This window comes from Acinonyx jubatus, chromosome C2, assembly GCF_027475565.1.
Source record: "Acinonyx jubatus isolate Ajub_Pintada_27869175 chromosome C2, VMU_Ajub_asm_v1.0, whole genome shotgun sequence".
NCBI classification, from domain to species: Eukaryota; Metazoa; Chordata; class Mammalia; order Carnivora; family Felidae; genus Acinonyx; species Acinonyx jubatus.
In genome coordinates, this window is record NC_069384.1 from 53,943,945 (window position 1) to 53,967,907 (window position 23,963).

General features: G+C 41.1%; 1 long non-coding RNA gene across 3 annotated transcripts in view; it reads left to right on the forward strand.

Annotated features, from left to right (window-relative positions):
* The first annotated feature begins 660 nt into the window (after positions 1 to 660).
* LOC106972263 (uncharacterized) overlaps positions 661 to 23,963 on the forward strand; it is a 30,252-nt gene continuing 6,949 nt past the window's right edge. For 2 of the 3 annotated variants that reach the window (XR_003426829.2, XR_001429830.3), the window contains exon 1: positions 661 to 1,083. This is a non-coding gene — a long non-coding RNA (uncharacterized LOC106972263). Of the gene's footprint in view, positions 1,084 to 11,008; positions 11,376 to 23,963 lie in introns of those variants that run through there. The other variant, XR_003426830.2, reaches the window with a different exon arrangement.

Consider the following 23,963-nt stretch of genomic DNA (forward strand, 5'->3'; position numbering starts at 1 on the left):
AGTAATAGGCATGTCTTCAAGGCATGTAGCATGGTGATCAAGAGCGAGGGCTCTGTGGTCACTCACTATTGAGGCCGCTCTTTTCTAGCTACTTGACTTCACCTCAATTTCTTCAACTATAGAATGGGGATAATAACAGAAGTTAACTGATTGGTTGTCTTAAGGATTTAATGAGGCAACAAATGTAAAATGGTTAGTAGAATGCCTGACACAAACATCAGCTTTTATTGATATGTTTCAGCTTCTCTTGATATGTTTCACTCAACCCCAGAAGGAATGTCCAAATGCAGAGTTCTAGGTCTGGGGAATTTCTGGGGAGCCATCTTTTCCAGTCTTCTGTCTCCCTTCTTAACCACATATAGGTTGCCCTACAATAGTTTGTGGTCCCAAAAGGTGGCAACAAAAATGTAGATAAGCTTTACTTTCCACACTCATTTGAAGTCATAAGCAGACCTGAAATTTCCAAGCTAGCAGTCAGTATAAAACTGCTGATGACCATTATTTATATACCTTGGCCAGATGAATCATGTTTGCAATAACTAATAATATTTTAAAGGCATGCCACTCTTTCCTAGAGAGTGTTGGTCCCCTGGCATTTGGTGACAGTTCAATACTGAGACCCTGGAGGTGGTCAATAGGTGACACTAACCTAAACAGAAGCCTCAGCACACCCGGTGGCAGGGTACCAAGAGGAATTTAACATTCCACTCCTACCGCCCTCCTCCGCTTCCCGGCTTCCGCAAAGTGGTTTTAAAATCAGAAGCACATCCCTAGCGCTCTGTGTAGGTGGTGACGTGGGAGGGGGTGAAATGCAACCTTTATTTTCCTAACTGCCTGTCATCCAATTCCCCGTTTCCCTCTGACTTTCATGAGTGATGAGGTCATCCCGGCGCAGAAAAATCAAACTCCTATTTTTCAGACCCAATAAAGGCCGGCATTGTGTGTCTGCGTAAACACAGGCCAGACGGGCAGGGCGGCGGGGACACGAGTGGCCCGCCCTCTGGCGGTCGCAGGAGACGATGGTGCCCCGAGCTCCACCGCCCCGAACAACGGCAGGGAGGCGGAGAGGGTGCGTGCTAAAATGTAAGTTAAAATTAGATCAATAGTCAGCTTGGCTCTCTCAATCAATGCTTCGCAGGGCGAGCGTACAACCAGCTATTTATACGCTAAACCCGGCATTATCTTCCTCTTTTAGGACGCACAGATCCATTACTGCGCGCCGTAGGGGAGAGGATGCTGCAGGGAGCTGATGCATGCCTCATTTCAGCCCCGCGGGCTCCGGGAGGCTGCATCCGGCCAGCGGGTGCACGAGATGGGGAGTGGGAACATACCTCCTGCCCCGGTGGCCCCACGGCTCTTTACAGTATTCCTTCCCTGGCCTGCCCCGCAACGACTCACTCCCATCCATTCCTTACCTCCACGGAATCCCTAGGGTTTACACGGGGAGTTGCGGGGCGGGGGATGGAGGGGGGGCGCTCACACCAAGGGACTGCATTACGCAGTCTTCGCTCAGACAGTTGTTGCTGTAAATAGCTGCACCCTCCCTCCACCCCCGTCCAAGCAGGGAAGGGAATGGGTTTACAGCAACCTGTCTGATTGCATTGTATTTCAGGCCTTGGTGAGATGGACTTGTGCTCCATCCAGCCCCTGACGCGCTAAGATAACTGGGCATTCCCAGTCCCCTTGCCCCAGTGGGTGGAAGTTATCTCCCTTACATGAAGCAATGTCCACATCTGGTGTTTGTGTTGATGTTGGGAAACTTTGCAGTTTTCAAAAGGTGCTACAGAAAAAAAGCGGGGGGTGGGGGGCGGGGAGGGCACAATCTGATATAGCACAACCACCTCAGAAACACAAGATCAAATCGTATTTCCGGGGAAAAATGTAGGCATTCTAGTCTTAGATATGTATACAGCATATTTTATATTATATATAGGTATATAGTTTTTCTTAATTGTTGCTCTTCTCTTTTTTTGCAATTCTTTAGTAAGCATGTACTACCCTTAAAAAGCCAAAGAACTTTAATAGTAGCTTACATGTACATTAGGTATATTTATAGAATTAATTTATTGTTTGACATAAAAGGATTTCGAACTAAAGATAGACACTGAGGCCTTCTTCTTTTAGAAACAACCTTTTTCCTCTTCAAATTCTTGTTGGCTTACTGCCAAAATGTATCCTGCATCTGTCCCTCTCCCCACATCTAGCTGGCTTCTAGCTTACTTACAAGTCACTATTGCTTATCCTTCACCTGGATTGCAAAAATAGCATCTCTTCTGGTCTTCCTGGATTCCCTCTCTCTTCGATGCAGCCTACCCACTCCACATAGCAACCAGATTGCTCTTTTTAAAATGGAAATCAGATCACATCTCCTTTCTTTCTTGGCTTCCTTGGCTCCCCACTGTGCTTCACTTAGATCCCCCCAGTTCTTTACACAAGAGCAAAATGTGGTATGTGGTCTGGCCCCATCCACCCTTGCTGGGCTCTCAGCTCGCTCACTTCCTCCCGTTTTGTCAGAGCACGCTTTCACATGGTGCCTTCTTTCTGAGCCTTGCGCCCACAGACTCCGGGCTCTTGTGCTTCATGCATGCTAGGGAGAATTCTCTCTCAGAAGCTCTCCTCCAAGCTGCCTCGGTGTCATACTGGCCTCAGATCAGATAACAGAAACCTTAGCTGACCACTGCTCATTCAGAACTCATTATCACGTTACCCTATTTTATTTGCAGCAGAGCAGTGAACTCAGATTGGTTTGTTTATCCTGTGGGTTATGAGATTATTCTCCCTTTTTGCACATTAGAATGTAAGCCCCATGAAAACCAGTTATTTAAAAAAATTTTCTTTTCTACTGTTTTGTTGGGTTCTAGAACAGTGCCTGGCCCACAGCTGTTATTCAATATATATTTATTGTATAGGTTACTAGGTGTAATTCCCTAATATACATATAATTATGCATATTCTGCCTTGCATCTTATAGTTATTTTTATACCTGTATGCTTCCTCCTTTCAAGTGTGAACTCCTTGAGGCAGGATCATGCTTAGTTCATTTTATTCTTCTTGGCTTTACGGAGTCTGGCACATCACAAGTGTTTAATATGTTTATTAGATTGAGTTGCAATAAGTGAACAGTTAATAAGCTGATACAATATGACTTTACCCCACATCTAGCTTTCACCAGGGAAAATGAAAATATATTTTGATATCCAAAGGGTGACATTATTGCTTTGATCCTTATAACACCACACAGGCACACACACACACGCTTTTGATATTTCAAAGAATGCTCATATCCATTATTTTATTTGATCTTAATACCAGCTCTGTGAGATAGGCCTTATGATCCACACTTTACAAATGTGGAAACCAAAGCTCAGTGGCATGAAGTGACCTGCTCAAGCTTGAGCAGCTAATATGAAGCAGAGACAGGACTAGAGCCTGTTAATTTCAAATACCTACAAATATGGTTGCATAAGAGCACACGTGCATACATGTCTGCACTTGCTGGCATTTTTTCACCTCCACCACACTCGTGGTTTGGACCAAATGGGATCATAAATACAAAGTATCTTGCATGGAATGTGGCATATGACAGGCTCCCAATAAATGACCGTTCCTTCCTCTTGCCTGCACTACGGGTTGCCATAATCTCTCCATCCCAAAAAAAGAAGAATGCGTCTATCTTCACTTTGTTCTTTTTATTACTAGACTAACTTCCCGGATTCTTCTATTGTGAAATATTCATGCATAATATTAATTGGATACTTTCGCAGATCTGAACAAGAGTAAATGAATTTTTGCTAACTGGCAACCTATTGCTCTTTCATCTTTTACTCTGAATACAAATCAATGAAAAATATTTGTGAATACCTACCAGAACACAGCTTAGCTTAAGTTACACAGTTCGGTGTCAACAAGGAAATGGCACATTAAAAATGCCAAAGCTTGTTAATCATGAACAAAAACTAAACATAGCACAGCCAGAGGGGTTAAGTAACATGTAAAATTAGTGTTACAATAGGCAAAATAAAGCAAGAGCTTATTCCGACCATTCATTCATTTATTTATTTGTTGAGTATTTTTTACGTGCCAAGAACTGTACTAAGTATACTAATTGATGAGGTCTCTACTAATATAGGTCTAGTAGAAAAGACAGACTTAAACCAAATAACCACACAACAGAGATCAATGTTGTGAGAAGGCAAAACAGGAGGAACTGATGTGGGAAATTCAGGGGAGAACCCCTTGAGGAAGGGATGGCTGAGCTCAGTTATGTTTCAAGTTCCATACCACCAATGGTTACTAAAGAAGGAAGAGGAGGAAGAAATGACCAGACAAGCAAATAATAATAATGGTCACTAAGAAAAAAAGTTCATTTTTTTTGAGAGAGAGAGAGCCTGCTCGTGCACGTGCACATGTAGGGGAGGGACAGAGAGAGCAAGAGAGAGTGAGAATCCCAGGCAGCCTCTGGGCTGTCAGCGCAGAGCCCCACGCAGGGTTCGATCTCATGAACCATGAGATCATGACCTTATCCGAAATCAAGAGTCAGACATTTAACCGACTGAGCCACCGAGGCGCCCCTAACTTTTAAATTCTTTTACTGAATAAGTATTTTTTAAGTGCCTACTATGTGCCAGGTAGATGTCTAAGTGCTACAGGGCATAGTAAGGGTCAAAGACAAAAATCCCTGCCTTCATGGGCTTATATTGTAATGGGAGAAAACATACAACAAACTAATAAAGAATTTTAATAGAAAAAAAAATTAAATGGTGATTTCTTCTAAGGAAAAACATAAACCAAGGAAGTAAGACTGGAAGTGGTGAAATAGTGAGGTACAATTTTACATAGGGTCATCCCAGACACCTTCACTGAATAATGGATTTGAGCAAGACCCAAAAATGGTAAAGGAGCAAGCCATGCTGATCTGAGGGGTGGGATGGAGATTGCAGAGGGAAGAACTCTCCAGGAGGAGGACTCTGTTGGTGCAATAGCCCTGAGAAGGTAGCGTACCTGATTAATTTGAGGGAGTGCAAGGAGACAGGTGTGTAAAGTAAGTGGCATAAACGAGGGGGTAGCTAGTAGGTGAGTTCAGAAAAGGTAATGGATCTTCGTGGACCTGGTAGGTGATTGTAAAGCTTTGGCTTTTACTCTGTGTGCAGTGGGAAGACACGAAAAGCTTTTGAGCAAGTGATTGTCATTATCTGATTTATGTTTTAATGGTCACTCCAGCTGCTGTGTAGAGAGCACTCATGTTCCAGGCAATGTGTTAAGTGTCTTAATAGATGATCTCATTTTTGTATTCACAATTCTGAGAGGTACCCATTCTATAGGTGAGAAAACCAAGGTGTAGGAGTTTAAGTACTTACTCAAGGTCACGTGGCTAATAAATGACAGTGCTGGAATTAAAAGCCAACCAGTGTGATTCCAGCACCCAAGCCATTAACCACAATATTACAGCTCCTCCCTAAGAGAAACTGGGATCATTGGTGGTGGTGATGACAGTAACAGTAATACCTATTACTAATTGAGGCTTTTCTAGCCTGTTTTGGTTTTTCTCATTAACTTTATTTCATTCCCACAAAAACCCTTTCAGATAAGTATTATTGCTCTTTTATTATAGATAAGGGAACTGAGGCTCAGAGAAGTTATGTAACTTACCTATGTTCAAACAGTTTATAATTAGATGCTAGAATTCAAACCCAGGGCACTTAATCTTCAAAGCCCTTGCCTTACTCCTCCCAGATAAATATATTAAACTTTAAAATATGTTTATTATAAAGGGCCTATAATTGAGTCTTGTGTTTTAAAAAAATCCATTTTATCTTTCCTTTTTGATTGGAGTGTTTAGTCCATGTATGTATAAAATTACTGACACAGTTCATTTAATTATTTCTACTTGTTATTTTTTCTATTTTTCCCATTTATGCTTTGTTCTTTTATGCCTTTTTTTTACCTTCTTTTGAAGTATTTATTTTCCATGTTTCTCCTCTAGTAGTTTCTTATTATACATTCTTCATTTTCTTATGTCTTTTTTCCTAGAAAATTATTGTGCCTTCCTAGCTTCCCAATATATCTTGTAGGCTAGCATTTTTACCATTTCACAAGTAACTCAAGAAACTTACAATAATAGTTTAATCTCATTTAGATCTTCTGGTTCTTTGTGACACTAGCTAACATTTGACTCCTACATTATACTCTCAATAATCTTTTCTTATTTTTCTTTTAAAAAATTGATATTAAAAAAATCTTGTACACATATTTATTCTTTATAGTGCTCCTCATTTCTTCCCATAGTTTACTATTTCCATCCAGGATTCTTTTCCTTTGGCCTGAAAATTTTCCTTTAGTAAATCTTATGGTTCTTCCAGAGCCAAACTCAGTCAAAGTTACTTTGTTGGAAATATCTTTATTTTGGGCTTAACTTTTGAAGTACATTTTCACTTGATATAATTTTATTCAGTGTTGCATTTTTCTTTCAGGTCTAATGACGTTAAAGCATTATCTTCTGGCTTCCATAGTTTCTATGTTTTTATTATTATTTTTAATGTTTATTTATTTTTGAGAGAGAGAGAGAGAGAGAGAGCAGAGGAGGGGCAGAGAGAGAGATGAAGACACAGAATCTGAAGCAGGCTTCAGGCTCTGAACTGTCAGCACAGAACCTGATGCGGGGCTTGAACTCATGAACTGGAAGATCATGACCTGAGCTGAAGTCAGACGCTAAACCTAACCGACTGAGCCACCCAGGGACCCCTCCATAGTTCCTATTGAAAAGTCAGCCATCAGTCTCTTTGTGACATTGAACGGAATGTGTCTCTTTTTCCTTTGGTTCTTTTCAGATTTTTTTCTTAGTCTTTACTTCCCAACACTTTGAATATGATGTCCCTAAATGTGGTTTTCATTGTTTTTATTCTTCTTAGTGTTCCCTGTTTCCCTTCCTTGAATTTGTGAGTGGAGTGGATATCGTTGATAAATTTCAGAAAATTCTCAGTTGTTATCTCTATAACAATTGCTCTTTTCTAGTCCCCTTCTCGCCTCCTTCTGGGACTTCAATTATACGTGTATTGGATTTTCTTTTCTTTTCTTTTTTTTTTTTACTGTGTACCATATGTCTCTTATATTTTATTCTGTTCTTTTTACTCTTTTCCCTCACTTTTGTGTTTCAACTTGGGCTACTGTTTTTAAAACATGATCTTGTCTTTGAATTAAAAAATCTGTGGTATATGTACTGTTACACTTACCCAATTAATTGTTCAATTTAAATAATATATTATTGTATTTTTTCAGTTTTAGAATACCTATTTGATTTTTTAAATTTTTTTAATGAAATTTATTGTCAAATTGGTTTCCATACAACACCCAGTGCTCATCCCAAAAGGTGCCCTCCTCAATACCCATCACCCACCCTCCCCTCCCTCCCATCCTATTTGATTTTTTTAACAATTTCAATTCTCTGTTAAAATTCTTAATCTTTTATTTCATTTCTCCTATATTTTTTCATATCAAAATCTTAATGATTTTAAAATCCTTTTCTGCTAATTACCACATTTGAATTATCTGTGGGTATGCTTCTATTATTTGATTTTTTCCTCCTGATTATCAATCACATCTTCCATTCATTTCTCATGTTAGTAATTTTGAATTGTATTATAGAAACTGGGTATCAAAAATAATCCAGAACAAAACAAAACAAAAAAATCCCAGAATGCTCAGATGAAATCCTGTACCATCAAGGACTCTTCCCTTCCTTTGGTAGGCAGACAGGTAGGGATTGAGCTGGGTGTGAGGCTGGGTTGCAGCTTTGAGTAAATCTTGGTAGATAAACCATTTGCCCTCCAGTTGGTCCCTGTTCTCGGCAAAGGGCATCTTTGGGCTTTCAATGGGGAGCCTGGAAACTCCTTGTATCCTTAACTCTAACAGTTCTGCTCTTCAGAGGTTAGGAGCCTGCAGAGATTTGGAGACTCCCATTTCACATAGGTTCAAAATCTGGTAAATGGTTTAAAGGGAAGAACTGTAATCCATTCATCAAAAACTCTTATTTCTAGTGGGATTTTGTCTCCTAGACACTGCAGATTATAAAAAAACTTATTCTCCCTTTCTGGGTTAGCCCACATAAGCTTTCCCCACCATCCTTAAGGGAATGGATCTTATATTTGGCACTTCTCTGTTTTCTAATCCATTACTTCAATCCTATACCAAATACATTACTTCAATCGCATTTCACCAATAGTCCTGCTGTGTTCCTATTTTCCCAGTAGAGGCCTGCATGGCTCAAATCCAGCCTTCAGCCTATACCCACAGTGGGCAAATGCTTCTTGGGAAGCCAGCAGCTGGTGATTATAAACTCCTTAGGAATTTCAGTCTAATTTCTCGACATCCATCACTCTTCAGTGTTTTTAATGATGTCTTCAATGTACCTATTTCTTTTTCCTTCTTGCTACAGTATTGCTGTTAGCTTATTGGGATCTTTACATTCTGTCCAAAAGTGAAAGTCCTCAGATAAATGAATGGTTAGAAATTTTGGAGGTGAGGAGGACTTTGGCATTTACGTGATACAGCAATCTCATTGGACATTTAGAAACATAGATGCTCAGAGTGGTAAAGTGATTTATTCAAGGCCCCAAACTAATGAGGCTAGAAACTAGATCTGAGGTAAATCTGGAGGCGGAGGGTTTCCTGATCCCAAGTCCAGTATTCAAGAGGAGGGAGGAGAGAAAGAGACAGGCAAAAAGACAATATAGCATGGAAAGGACTCCACCTGAAATGGAGAGCAATTTTGGAGTCTTGGCTGTAGCAGTCCAAGTGATCAGCCCTCAAAAATTCATGTTAGAAAACTTACCTGAGGTTTTATAAGTCAATCATAGAATTGAATACATACTTCTCTCTTTTTTTTTCCTCCCTTGTTTGAAAACAGAAATTAGAATCAAGTACCAATGATAAGAGCTTTTCTAGAAGAGGTTACAGATGAGGCACACAGTGTGGTAATGTGAAGGATAGGAAAGGCTGCTATCAAAAAGCTGAGAATGTTACCCTTGGCACAGGGATATTGATACTGATGGGATTTCAAGGTGTCATAGGCTCATGAATTTCTCTGCTCAATACAGTAACAGACAAAGACTGGGTTGGTGCCCTTTGAAAACACACGATGTAAATGTTTCTGTCTTTTTCTATGTAAGCAGAGTTTATCACTACCACCTTTCTTTTCTCTCTCATTGTTGAGCTAGGCAAGATTTGAAAGGCAGGGAAGAGAAAGTGAAGAATTATTGATGAGATGGAAATCTGCAACCAAGAGCACAGAGACCCGTCTCTTCCCAAGATGATACTCACCCTTCCACCAACACACCCAGCTACTGTGGTCAGCCCTCACCTTACACAAGGGCTATGAAGAATCATCCAAGGTCACAAAAAGTCAAAATCATGAGAAGGTACTTTAAAATAAATGTGATTTTTATGTCTACACCCAACATGGGGCTCAAACTCATGACCACAAGATCAAGAGTCACATGTTCTTCCAACTAAGCCAGCCAGGGACCCCTGTCCTTTTCTTGATTGCACTGTTTTATCTCTACTTAAGACTAGAAGAGGGGTTGCTAAGCAATTTAACAATGTAAACAAGGGGGTGGGGCTCAGCATCAATGGGAAGTAGTACCTTCAAACTTGTTAGAGGAACAAACTGCATTTAATGATATTATCACATTATTGTCTACATGCAAATGTGTGCTATTTGTAAATGAATCACATCTCTTCATTAAGGAAGGACATCTTATTTATCATCCTGGTAGCAATTTCTGTGACAAAGTAATCCCCATTTATTTTAAATTGTCCACTATTGATAATAGCTAACATTAAAAAAATTTTTTTTAATGTTTGTTCATTTTTGAGAGAAAGAGACAGAACACAAGCCAGGGAGGGGAAGAGAGAGAGGGAGACACAGAATCCGAAGCAGGCTCCAGGCTCTGAGCTGTCAGCACACAGCCCGATGCAGGGCTCGAACTCACAAACAGTGAGATCATGACCTGAGCCGAGGTCGGACACTTAACCCACTGAGCCACCCAGGGACCCCAATAATAGCTAACATTTTTTGAGTACTTGCTATATACAGGCCTTTTCCTAAGCAAGGAACACTTTATGCAAGCTTTTGCATTTACTCTTTACAGTAAGTTGTGTGAGGTAGGCACCACTATCGTTCTTCTTTTTAACAAGTGAGGAAACTTGAGACTTAGCAAGGATGTATAATAACGGATAGGGCTTGGTTCAGTCTGGCCCAAATGCCCACGTGCTGATGATGGTCTTTCAACGGCTCCAAACTAGTGGTGCACATCTTTCTTTTTCAGTGATGGTCAACTCGTGGCTTTGTTCCAAAACAACTCTATTCCTTCTTTCTGCTCTGCTCAGCCAGTCCCCTTGGGTACAGTCTTCTCTCTCAGTTAGTGGTGGTCAAGGTGAGTTGCCTAAAACATCAAAGAAGGAAACGAATGGTTTTTGGAAGCAAGACTGACCTGGTATCTTCTCTGCAGCAGCCCCCTTGCTGGGTTCCAGCACATCCCTTACTAATTGCATAGCTTAGGGTTATTATTCAGTGTTCCTTATCTGTAAAATTGGAATAATATCCCCAACCTTGCAAGGTTGCTGGGGAAATGAAGTACTGTATGTAAAGTGCAGACACAAGATAGTATGTGTCAAATGCAAGTTCCTGTTTCTATCTTTTATGCATCCTATGGGATGGATATCTCTCTTCAAAGTTAGCACCTTGTCTAGGAGATACTTGAGCTCCTTGTTGACATCCAGACTTTGCATGTAACTGGGAGAAGAAGTTTGTGAGATGACAATTGTGTGTCATCCTCCCTCCTTGCTCTCCCCCTCCCCCGCCCCCAACAAAGAAATCCCATGATAATGTACCCAAGAAGTACAATTCAGGATTCCTTCTCTTTAACTGGAGTCATCTGAAGTTGAACAGCCGCCTCGCCTGGAGGCCATTTTTCTTCTGCAATAAATTTGTCTTCATAACAAACCGAAGCCACTGACCTCCAGGTGGAGCTCCATGAAAGAGAGACAAAAGGAAAAAGAGAAAAAACCATGTTGGCGCCCCAGAGAAGCTGATAGCCTGAGGAAGACACAATGAAATGTAAAGATGGGGTGTGGTCCTTAATGGATTTGCAGGGAAGAGAGGGACATGTGGAACGCATTCAGCCAGTTTAATTCCACAGGAATTTGGAGAGACTGCCAAAGGGCTCAGCCAGCCCAGGGAGGGGTGCGAGAGAGAGGAGACATGGTCTAAGGAGCTGGCAGTCTCCGGGAGTGGCAGCACATGCACTGGAGGAGGAAGAGCAAAAGATCAGTTACATTCCTTGGTCAACTGTGATGCAGCTTAGGATGTGGTTTCACAGGTGAGAGAAGGACTATTGTTGTTTTTTGCATGCTGCTGTATTCCGGGCACCAAATTAGATGAGTTAAATGGATCATCTCATCTAATTTAACCCTAAAAACAAACCTTTGACATGAGCCCACTTTGATGGTGAAGAAATTGAAGTGTGAAGAGATTAAACCTGCCCAGGATCCACCAGCAAGTGAGCTAGAGGATTTCAACATACATCTGTCTGAATGCAACACCCATTCTCTCAGGAGGCCTTAGAGCTCCTTGCTAACTGTAAGATTAAGCCCTTCTAACCTTCCTATGCCTCAGTTTCCTTATGTGGTGAATGGAGATAGTCATGCTATACTAGAATTGTTTGCGAGGTAAGCTTTGCTCAAATCCTTTTCTCTGGCAATGGCCACCTCACTTTAGTTCCTGATAATGGGTTATCTTTGTATCCCAATCATACTGCAAATGTTCAGACCATGGTGGACACTGACTCAAGAGAGGGGTGGGAGTAGAGAGTGACAGTTCCCGGAACTACCTCAGTTTTGTCTCGTCTGTCCTGAAGCCTGATTGTTCAGTTTTTCTTAGATCCAGTGAGACTGTACCTTAACCTTGCAATAATCCCCAACCTTCATTCTTCCCTGTTTTTTTGTTTTTGTTTTTGTTTTGTTTTGTTTGAGCTGAATTGAGTCTGTGTTACCTGCAACTAACAGATAGATCCGTGACCAGAACGAATACTTTCCTCATGGACTTATTGTGAGGAATCCATGAGATAAGGGAAATTACAAAAAGCAAATGACTGAGACTGTAGCTTTTTATCTTAGTAAGTAAAATAGCAATTTGGCCTTTATAATTGGGTGTTAAGATTTTCAGTTTATGAAATGCTTCATTACATCAAAAGGAAGATTTGCACAAATTTCACTTCTACTCTTCCTGCCAGGAGGAATCAAAGTGGCTAATAGTCATGTCAAACTAAAGACGCACAGCTCTCAAGTTCTCTATGTTGGGGGTTGAGTGGCTCTAGGCCGGTCATCTGGTAACCACTTTAAACCAGGTTTCCACTCATTCCCAACTGTACCCTGTAGAATCGTCCAGAGGGCGTTGTAGATAGCCTGACCGAATAACAAACCACCTGACTGGCTGGCTGGTCGGCTGGTCAGCCACACTGCTGTCTTGACTCGGTTGAGGGTCCTGAGAGGAGAGTGTAGCTGAAATTCAACATGCTATCACACCAGGAGACTTCTTACCTGATGTGGTTCAATTGCCTTGACTGGTCACGTCTCTCAAAATGGCCAGACTGCATGGGCACACAAACACAGCCTGAGAATACAAGGCTACTTCTTTTAAGAAAAAAACAAATTTCACACTGGACATTTTAAGACTGGGTTATTTAGTATCACAAATGCTTTGCCTTTGGGCAGATGATTCAGTAGGTTTGAAGAGCTGGCCAGAAACAGCATATTTTCTGCTGGCAGTCTTATTTGTCACAAAGCTGCATATTGCTTTATTTTTTATGGACCTCAGGATTCCAGGTCTTCTTTTCTTTCTGGATAATTTCAAAACCTCTTGGTTAGAGGCGAAGCCATCCTAACCTGATTCTCTCTCCTGACCACCTCCACATGCACCCCACATTCTCTGCTTTCTCTGTAGATGGTCTTGCTTCATTCTCCACCCACCAGTCAGGCAGCAGAGGAAGCAATTTTTTTTTACGTAAGTTTTCCTCCATGGCTGCTTTATTACTTAACTCATACCATGTAAATCACCAGTCGGAAGGTGGCCTTTGGGTGAACCTCATTCTGAATCTCAATTGGGTGGTGCAAAGATGGTCAGTATAATTTCCTGCTGCTTTTCACGAATCTCACTTTTCTCAGCTTTTGCCCATTAAGATCGGCTATGATCCTTTAAAATAAAGTGCCTATTGTTTGTATTATTAGCGCCCCCCCCCCCTCACCTCCACAGCTCTCTGCAATAAAGCAGCAGGTCAGAGCTTTCTCTGGGAGAATTTTGGAAAAGGTTCACGGGAGGGCATCTGGTGCCATATACATACTATGATAACCTTTAATACATATGATTGCTTGGAAGAGAATCTGAATCCTGCTTTGTGGTTGGTGTCCTTTTACTGCCAATGTCTTCAGAAAAAGAAACTGCACCATAATCTGATATCAGTGGATGACATTGTAGGCACCACACAGAAATCTGTTTTTGGAGCAGCCTTCTGCACGGTGGGCGGAGGGGGTGGGGAAGTGGCACTTTCCCAGTTATCTGCTCTTTTGCTAGAATCTTGGTGGCCATAGGTCAGGTAGGGTTTACCCAGACCAGATATCTATTTACAACCATACTGGTTGGGTTAATCCAACCATTTAATGCCTACCAAGCTTGTGAATGTTAAATATATGCAAGTATAAAATAACAGTGAACCTTTATCCAGTGTTTACTGGATGCCAGACGTAAATCCTATCTCATTATCTGAGCAAACCCTGAAGTTATAATCACAGCTACAGTTTACTGAGCTCTTACTAGGTGCCCCCAATTATTCCAACTACCATCCATGCGCAAATTTACTTATTTAATCCTCCCAATAATCCTATGATGTGGGTACAGCTTTTCAACCCATTTTATAAATGAGGAAGCTGAGCTACACAGAGAGGTTAGGCAACTTGCTCAAGGTCACACAGCTGGCAAGCTGCGAAGAAGCCACACCAAGCAGTCTGATCTCAGATCCCACGTGATTAACTACAACTGCCTCTGCAAAAGATCCATGGGGAACCAGGGAAAATTTCCAGTTCCTTCTGTGACTAAGGGAATACTCACTGCTTCCGCATGGCCAGGACGCCTCTGCTTTCAGGTTCTGCAGGTTCTCACTATGTGGCGGTGCTGGTATGGCGGTGGCTTTTGCTGGGGCCTGTTACTACCTGCAGATTTTTTCCATCTCTGCCGGTGTCATTCCTCAGATTTCCCTTTGAATACAGCCTTTGTCTGTTGATTTCTACAGACATGGGCTCTTCCAGTACCTGCTGCAGTATCCCCACCTCCGACTGCCAAGACAGGCCTCTCTCTGGGATTGTTTACCTGGCACCGTGGCTCTGTCTGCTCAGACTATGCCCTCCATGCCCTGTCTGTGTGCCTCTCCTCTATTAGCATTCTCTGCCACATGAAGGCAGAATGTGAAAACAGCCACCTTTCTCTGCCTTTGTTAGGAAGAAACATGTTGATATTCGGATTTCAGCTAAAAAGGGACCGTCCCATTAAGCACCTCTAGGATACAACTAAATCTCTCTCAGTAATAATAGCTCGGGTGTGTTCTGATTAGTTTTAAGGATTTTATACCCAGTATCAAGTAGGTTACCTAAAAATAGGAGTCCTGCCTTCTACATGGAGACAAAACAGTAGAGAGGCATGGATGTGGACTTTGGACTCAAGCGCACGAGTTTGCCTTTCAGCTCCAGCATGCACCTGCTGTGTGGTGTTTGACCACTTCACGGAACCTCTCTGAGCTTTTTTCTTCCATTCAAAAAAAAAAAGAAAGAAAATGATAACACCACCTCAGAGAACTTTTTGAGGATTAATAATGATAGTAGATGTGAGGTTTCTGGCATAGACTAGACAGGCAATTGTTTTTCTTTTCTTTCATCTAATTTCCTATTCTGCCAACATTTGTCTGTGACACTTCTCTCTCTGGAACTTTTAAAAAATGAGGTATTAGGATAAGTTGACTGTCAAAGCCCCTTCTAGTTCTACGTGTCTCCTATATCAACCTGTATCAAACCTGAGTGCCTTCCCGTGTTGCCTCATGCCATCCTCTTAACAGCCCTTTGAGTTAGGTCCCATTATAATGCGCATTTTACTGTTGAGGAAACTGAGACTCTGGAAGAATGAGTAAATGGCTGGGGTTATTTAATGCATGTCAGCTAGGAAAGGAGGACTTGAACCCAGATCAGTGTGCTGAACTGCAGGGCTCAGACCCAAACCCAACAGATCCTGGGCAAATGGCTGCTCGGCGATGGCTCTCGGTACTTGGGAGCGTTCAGACCATGCATCACTTACGCTAAGCTGTGGTGGGATGGGTCCTTGGGTCCTGCCCAGCCGGTGTGTCAACAGGACATACATCCAGGAAGATGGGAATTTCATTGGAATGACGGGACAGCGCCACACAGGACACAGGCAGATAATAAGGTGTTACCGAATTGCTGACTGACGGGCCAGCCATCTAACCAACCTGGACAGATACTGAAGACGGTGAGCACTGAGACTGAATTGCCTGCTGAATGAAATCTTTGGCAAGAACATCTATGTCACTCTTTGGTGATACCATGGCGCCTTCTGTAGCAGCCCCACTCCTTTATCTAATTTCTGGCTGGGAATAAGCCATGGGTTCAGCAACCAGCTAACTAAACTTGTTAGATTTGTGTTTCCAGTAAGGGAGCCTAAGCGGTGCTCAGGGAAGTGTGAGGGCTTGGAGGGTAGGATATTTCCATGTCATCAGAGAGAAGGAAAAGCCATTCACAATAATTTGAAGCCTATCAAATGTTTAAACTAATTTGCATACACAAATACATGGATGTTGATGCCTGCTATACCCACATTTGGCTCTGTTTAAATGTTCTGTTCCTTGTTGATCTCATTCAAATAGTGGCCATATTCAACTTTTGCGAGTAACTTGCCTAAAAGACCAGGTACTGACTCCTGGCAATTGTATTGGTGTATCTTTCAGGAACCCACAGTGGCATTACAATTATCTATTGGTAGAAAGCTAATACCCGCTTTCTGGGCTTTGTTATCTTTTTTTTTTCTTCCTTCTGCAGATATATTGGGTTATAGTTTAGCAACGCTGCAGGTACACTCTCGTATGCTTAGGTGATTCTAATGTGTTATTTTCTTTAACTTACTGAATAAAAACTCACCCATCATCAGTGTTTCAGATCCCATTGAATTTTTATTTCACTTTAAAACCTTAAAAACCACCAGGAAAATTGTGCAGTAAGAACACGAGTGGCAGCCAACATCTTTCATCAAAGAAGCTCAAAATACTTCCCAAACATTAATTAAATCCCACCACATGGTAGACGAGTTGTATGCTGCATTTTTTTTCCTTAAAAAAAAAAAATCAATGCAAGCAAGTAGGTGACAGATGTGCACAGCAGAGGAAAATGAAAACTTCTTGAGGAAACAAATTTGAGTTCTCAAGTACCAAGGGTATCTACTCTCTCTTAATAAAATGATATGCTGGTCCCTGATCACATTCAACTGCTCTTCGTACATATAGAGCTGTTGATCCAATCTCTTTCTATGAGCATTATTCTCTTGGCACAGGCAGGAACATTTGCTTCTTGCTTTTGTTGCAATCAGACGTGGTAAGGGAAACCTTTACAGTTTCTAAGGTAACAAAGGAGTTGGAAACATTCCTGGTGCACCTTGTTCACTAGGAACTGAAGGATTCTAAGCCAGGTTGAGTCCCTTGCAGTTACCAGGACCTGTGGAATGAGAGTTGAGGCGTAGACCTGGCTTGGAGCTTTGAGGTCATACAAGGAACTGGGATGTAGCGAGATATAAATTCGACTTGCCACTCCCATCACCGCTCACCCTTGCAATGCTGTCACAAGGAAAGCTAAATTGCTAAGCATGAAATTGCAGAGTCTTTTCCCAGAAATCCTCTGACTCACCCAAGCAGTGGTACCACCCTTAAAGTAGATGTTGTCTACAAGTTTGGTAGCATTTTTGGTTGTCCTTGAGTCTAGTTTATTTTTTTTTTTTTGAGGTTTGTTTTATTTACTTATTTATTTATGTTTTTAAATATATGAAATTTATTGTCAAATTGGTTTCCATACAACACCCAGTGCCTTGAGTCTAGTTTAATTGCTTTAATCCTCATCTCCCTAGACATATCAACTCATGCCTCCTGGTATCTTATGGTTTCATGCCTACTGGATTCAATATCTTGGATATGTCTTCTTCCTCAATTATTAGTTTTTGCGGGGCGCGTGGGTGGCTCAGTCAGTTAAGAATCCAACTCTTGGTTTCGGCTTAGGTTGTGATCTCACGGTTCTGTGGGTTTGAGCCCTGCATCAGGCTCTCCGCTGACAGTGTGGTGCCTGCTTGGGATTCTCTCTCTTCTTCTCTCTCTGCCCCTCCCCCACTTGCACTGTCTCTGTCTCTCTCAAAATAAATTCAAAAAAAGTATTAGTTTTTGCATCTAACATATGAATGTTAGTTGTTGCTGCTATGATTATTATCATTATTACTATTAGTGTCCTTGACATGATAGTAGTTTAATCACCAATCTTAAAAAACTAGGTACCATATACAACAATATCTTTCATTTTAAAAATGCTTTTACAACTTGTACCTCCTATCTTGGATTCATTTCTTTATTTGCTCATTTATTCACTCATTCAGCTGAGAGACTTCTATGGTCTCACTGGGGATACAACAATAATTAAAATGTGGTTCCTGGTTTCAAGGAGCTGACAATGTACAGGGGAGACCAGACGTGTAAACAGATGCCAAGAAGACAAGTTCTGTGCTTGAGCTGATCCTCAAATCATCTTATTTACCGATGAGAAAAAGAGAGACAGTAAAACAACCTTCTCAAGGTCACACAGCTAGCTACTTGAAGAATAAAAGCTAAAATGCAGCTTTCTGATTATTAAGCCGTTGCATTTTGACAGTTTTGTCATTTAGCTTCCTTGAGAGCAGTGGTTCTCAAAAAGACTTGGCCTTGGTCCCCAAACACCAGCAGGTACTTGTTAGACATGCAGATTCTCAGACCCCGCCCCAAACTACTGAATCTGAAATTCCAGAAGTGGGGCCCAGAAACTGGTATTTCAGTGTGCACTCCAGGTGACTCTGATGCACTAAAGTCTGAGAACCCCTGCTCTGTATCAGTGCTCCTCAAACTTCTATGTGCATAGGACTCTTCTGGGGTCTGGTTAAAAATGTGGATTTTGATTTGGTAGGTCTGGGGAAGGATTTTTGACTCTGCTTTTCTCCTAAGCAACCTGGCTATGCTTTTGCTGCCAGTCCTTCTTGAGAAGCAAGAATATACAGAGAATTGACACCAACAGAGAGCACTGATCAAGCCCAGCTGATGAGTAATGCTGCGTGTCAAGAGTATTCAATAAAATTATTCGCTGTCATCTAGGCCATCAAGGAACTTAAACACTAGCACAGACGACGTTCAGATAAATAGACTTTCAGGGCATAAAAGCTCTCAAGTGACAACTAAGTGTGTGTATGCGCGTGTGTGCACACGTGCACGTGTGTGTGAGCATCCCTATGCAGGGATGCCCATGCATGTATACACACACAGAATGGGCAAGTGTTTAAAGAGACAATATTACACAGCAGCACCTCTCTTATTGAGAGATCATTTGAATATACAGGTATTGCAACCAAACACAGTCAAGAACCAGGAGGCCAGAAACATTTATGTGAAAATAAATACCACAAAGTCCACCATTTTTATTGATAGCTTCATCCTTTAAATCATTATTTAGAGTTGTTTAGTTTTACTTTAGACAAAATCCTAGCATAGTCACATTAAAAGCAGGTGTTAAAGAGTAAATTGGATAGGCAAGGCCAAGATATCATAGGTGGCCATTCTGTCAGTAAAACACTCCCAACTGGCAAGAGGGAGAAAATGTGTGTGTGTGTGTGTGTGTGTTTGCATGCACTTACAAACATAAACTTAGCATACTGGAACCATTGAATATAGAGGAAACACATGAGTAAACATTAACAAAGAGCATTGTATAGAAAGCAGAATGTAGTAATCACAGAAACATGCAGAAAATATTAAGATTACAAAGTGTTCAAGATATTTGGAAAGCTTGTAAAACATTTTAGACAGTTTCCCCAAAAAATGGTAGGGTTACTAGATTTAGCAAGTAAAAATATTTTATTTGGCAATACAAAAATTGGCTAAAAACAAGAGGGCTTGATAATCTCTGGGAATTTCATTGATGTGAGTTGCCAGGTTTTCTGAAATGACTGTCAAGCATTATCATAAGGGGAGATGGTGGGGGCAACTGATATTCGAGCTGTAGGAGTTGTGTGTTTGGACAAGTAAGTCCCAGGCAAGTTTACTTTGGGCCTCTCCATTGGTTAAGAAGGACATATCTGGAGGCACCTGGGTGGCTCAGTTGGTTAAGCATATGACTCAATTTCGACTCATGTCATGATCTCACAGTTTGGGGGTTTGAGCCCCGCATTGGGCTCTGTACTGACAGTGCGAAGCCTGCTTGGGATTCTCTCCCTCCCTCTCTTTCTGCTCGTCCCCCACTAACACCTCCACTCTCACACACTGTCTCTCTCAATAAGAAACATTAAAAAAAAGAAAGGCATATCTGTCAGGATTGTTCCCACCTGCAAGTAATGACGCCTGACAAAAGGTCATGTAGACAGGAAAGGAGTTTACTGTCTCATGCCAGAGCAGATCTGAGTTGGCATCCAAGACTAACATGAACCAGCAACATCATCAAGGGTCCAGATTCTTTAAATCTTACTATTTCATCATCCTTAAGATTACATAATGGCTGCTGTATTACCAGACACTAAGTCTAGGTCTTAAGCAAGAAGAAAGGGAGGGGCACCTGGGTGGCTCAGTTGGTTAAGCATCTGACTTTGACTCAGGTCATGATCTCACAGTTCAGTTCATGAGTTCGAGCCCCATGTCAGGTTCCTTGCTGACAGCTCAGAGCCTGGAGCCTGCTTCAGATTCTGTGTCTCCCTCTTTCTCTCTGCCCCTCACCTGCTCACTCTCTCTCTCTCTCTCTCTCGTAAATAAACATTAAAAAATAAAATAAAATAAAAAAGAAGGGGAAAAGAACACCAAAGTTAAAGGGCCAAAAGCACACCAGCTGAAATTGCCTCTGAAAAGTTCCTGTGAGTTGTACTCAGTGCATTCCTCTTTAATCTCCTTGGCCACAACTGGATCATAGGGCCATTCCTAACTGCTGGGAGTCTGGAAAGTTGTTTTAAATTGGACACATACACCTTCAAAAAAATTAATACATTCAAGGTTCAGTTGGTGAGAAAAAAGGGAGGAATGAATGAATATTAGGTAAGCAATTAGCAAGCATCTTTTTTTTTTTTTTTTTTTAGAGTTGACACACAATGTTATATTGGTTTCAGGGCTACAACATGGTGGTTCAACAACTCTATACAATGCTATGCTCACCGTAAGTGTAGCCACCATCTGTCACACACAACACTACTACAATACCGTTGACAGTATTCCCTGTGCTGTACCTTTCATCTCTGGGACTTATTCATTCAGAAAGTGGAAACCTGTCTCCCACTTTCTTTCACTCATTTTTCCCAACCCCCCAAACCCTTCCCCTCTGGCATCCATCAGTTTCTTGTCTGTATTTACAGGTCTGTTCTATTTTTTGTTTGTTTGTTTGTTTGTTTGTTTTATATATGTCACATGTAAGTAGAATCACATGGCATTTGTCTTTCTTTGTTCAACTTATTTCACTTAGCATAATACCCTCTAGTTTCATCCATTTCATTGCAAATGGTAAGATCTCATCTTTTTTTGGCTAAATATATTCGTATTATTGGTTGAATTGTCCAATTCCAAGATCTGGAACATGTCATTTTGCCTGATTCTCTGTACCCCAGACTCTTGGAAAACAAGCTTAGCGCTGTGTGACAAGTTTCACATATTTATTTGACACTTAGTTATTAGTAGACCGTGTTGCTTCTCAGTCTAGTTTAATTTGAGAGACATGGAAGGAAGGCAAGGTCTCTGGGCAATTGATAATCTATTACAGGGTGCACCTTGTGATATGACATTATTTTAACCACCGTTACAAGCAAGATGGGAGCATCTTTGTGGTTTTCATAGCATCCTCTGCTTAGACTAGTGAAATCTGTAATACTGTACATAACAAATGACTAGGTTGCATTAAGAAAATATTGAGACATTGGGGAAAGCTTCACAAAATAACATTTGAACCAGACTTTAAAGGATGGGTAAGATTTCACCAACTGATACAGACACAGAGACGCTTCAGGACACCGCATTGTTAGAGAACTGTTAAATTACCTTGAAAAGATGTATCTTGCTATGTCAAGAAGATTGAGTCACCTATCTTGTAAAGAAAATTTTGCAAGAAAAAGTAGATTTCTCAAATGCTACAAAGGCTTTCTGCTTTAATTCCGATTCAATTATCCAGAAAATAGCATTCCGAGTCCTTTGAAATAATCAACCTTTTACCCAAATCCTAAAGCATCTTTCTTGTCATGCTGTGTTTTGTGAACATTTCCTTCCTTTCTCTCCTGCAGATATTATGTGTAGCCCAATCTTGTTCATGTCTTGACAGGTAAAAAGGTGGCAGTCTCTTATTTCACCTCCGTCTAAGCAACAGAGTTAGGAATTGTTCCTCTGGCTTGATATTTGTATTTTGAGGGGAAAGAAAACAAAAGGAATGAAGAACAAAATCGGGAAACGAGGTTAAGAACATGTCGCTCCAGACCCTGGGAGCAGTCAAATCAAGCTGCCAGCTGCAACAAGAATCTCTCTAATAAGGAAATTAGAGCATGATCATTTCTGGCTATGTGACTCTGATTCTAAATAGGTTTTACAAATAGATTGTGATTGAACTTGGAAACATAAACAAATTGGCTTTGCGGAATAAAGGCTGAACTACATTTTGGTTAGAGAATTAAAATGCTTTTATGGGAGGTACTCTGGGAAAACGGACAGCTATTTTAATGACAGCATATGCATTTCTGAAACATACCGGCTTTGCTGGCTTCTCTGTAGAGAATCAGGTCTGATAAACTCAAAAGAAAGTTTCCCAACAGAGTCCCTGGGAGGACAGCTGATAAAGGCAGGGAATGGGCAGTGTGTGTTTGAAATTCCCCATTCAGATGCTGAGAGGAGAGGTGCCATTTAAAAATAATAGATTTTAAAATATCAGTGGCTTAAAAAATTCTAGTAAGCTATCTCCCTTGGACATTTCTTTTGTCTCTTGGAGGGTTGGGGATAGACGTTCTTTAAGCTCTATTAATACATTTTCTCTTATAAATATTCATGCAGTGTTCCAGGGGCCTCCCCCATTGCCTCAGTGTGGGCTCTCCACCCTAGCAAGAGTGATGCCGGAGGAGATGCTAAATTTCTAACAAGGCCCCAGGTCAGCCTCAGACAACCCAGAGCCATTTGAAAGCACCAAAGACTTTTCAGTTGAGATAAAGGGTTATAAATGTCTGTGTGTCCAGGCTTATATTCCACATGAGAGGATTAGTTTTCACTTTCTGTAAACTCTTCCAGTCGTTGGAAGTAGTGATGATTTTGTGTGTTTTGTGCTTCACACAGGGAGAAAACAGATCTGCTGGTTGGAAAGACGCTTTTTTATTTCCTTTTTTCTCAATCCACTGATTACTCACTAAGGCCTGATCCATTATTGAGCGCAAGTCAGCAAAATCTCTCTGATAGCAATAGGTTTGTACATTTAGAAACATAAAGTGTTCGACCTGGGATCCCAAGGTCATTGGCTTGCTGGGTAGGAATTTAGATTCAGGTCATGCAGAGTACTTTCCATTATTCAAAGTGCTTACGCTATGGAAATTTTTCCAATGATCTAACCCTAGATCCTTTTGTGCTGTTCTCCCTACATCAGGGCATGTTACTAGGAAGTGGATGAAGTTTAGAGCTGCGTTTACTCATTCCCCCTTATTGGGATATGGATCTCTCACACCGCCAGGGCCTGACTGGTTAATTTTGCCCACAAAATGCTTTCCAGGCCCAAGTGGTGAGCATACAGAGCTTATGTCTGTGGTCCCACTTTTATACTTGTGCACGTTTTTTCTTAATTAAAAAAAATTTTTTTTAACATTTATTTATTTTTGAGAGACAGAGAGAGAGCATGAGCAGGGGAGGGCAGAGAGAGAGGGAGACACAGAATCCGCAGCAGGTTGCAGGCTCTGAGCTGTCAGCACAAAGCCCGAAGCAGGGCTCGAACCCACAAACCACGAGATCATGACCTGAGCTGAAGTCAGACGCTTAATCAACTGAGACACCCAGGTGCTCCTACACTTGTACACGTTTTAAATTGTGGAGGGTAATAAAATATTTTACTAAAAGAAGCTTATCTTGTCTTTCATTTTTATTTCAGAGATACTTTATTTTCATTTATGATTCAGCTTTAAATGGTATCTGGGCCCACTCTTTCAGTTCTCTGCTGCTGCTTTTTCTGTCAAGCAGGTAGAAATTTATAAATGAATTACCAGGTGAGCTCCTTATTTAAGTGGAACTCACATTAATTCATTGTGAAAATAAAATGTCTGCTCTCCTTAACTCACCCACTCAGTTTATTTTCTTGACAGTGTGTTTTCCTTAACCAGCACAGCACAGCAGAAAACACATCAAACTGGGTATCCTGTGACCTACACTGTAGACACAGCTCTTCACAAATGGGTAAACCTGACAAATCATACATAAAAGGATGGGGTTATGCTAGGTGCTCTGGAGGGTGAGCTTCTCAGACTTTACCATGTATATTAGTCTGGGTTTTCCAGAGAAACAGCACCAGTAAGAGAAAGAAATATAAATATAAATAATATACAATATATACATAGATCTATATCTATCTATCTATCCATCTGAGAGTTA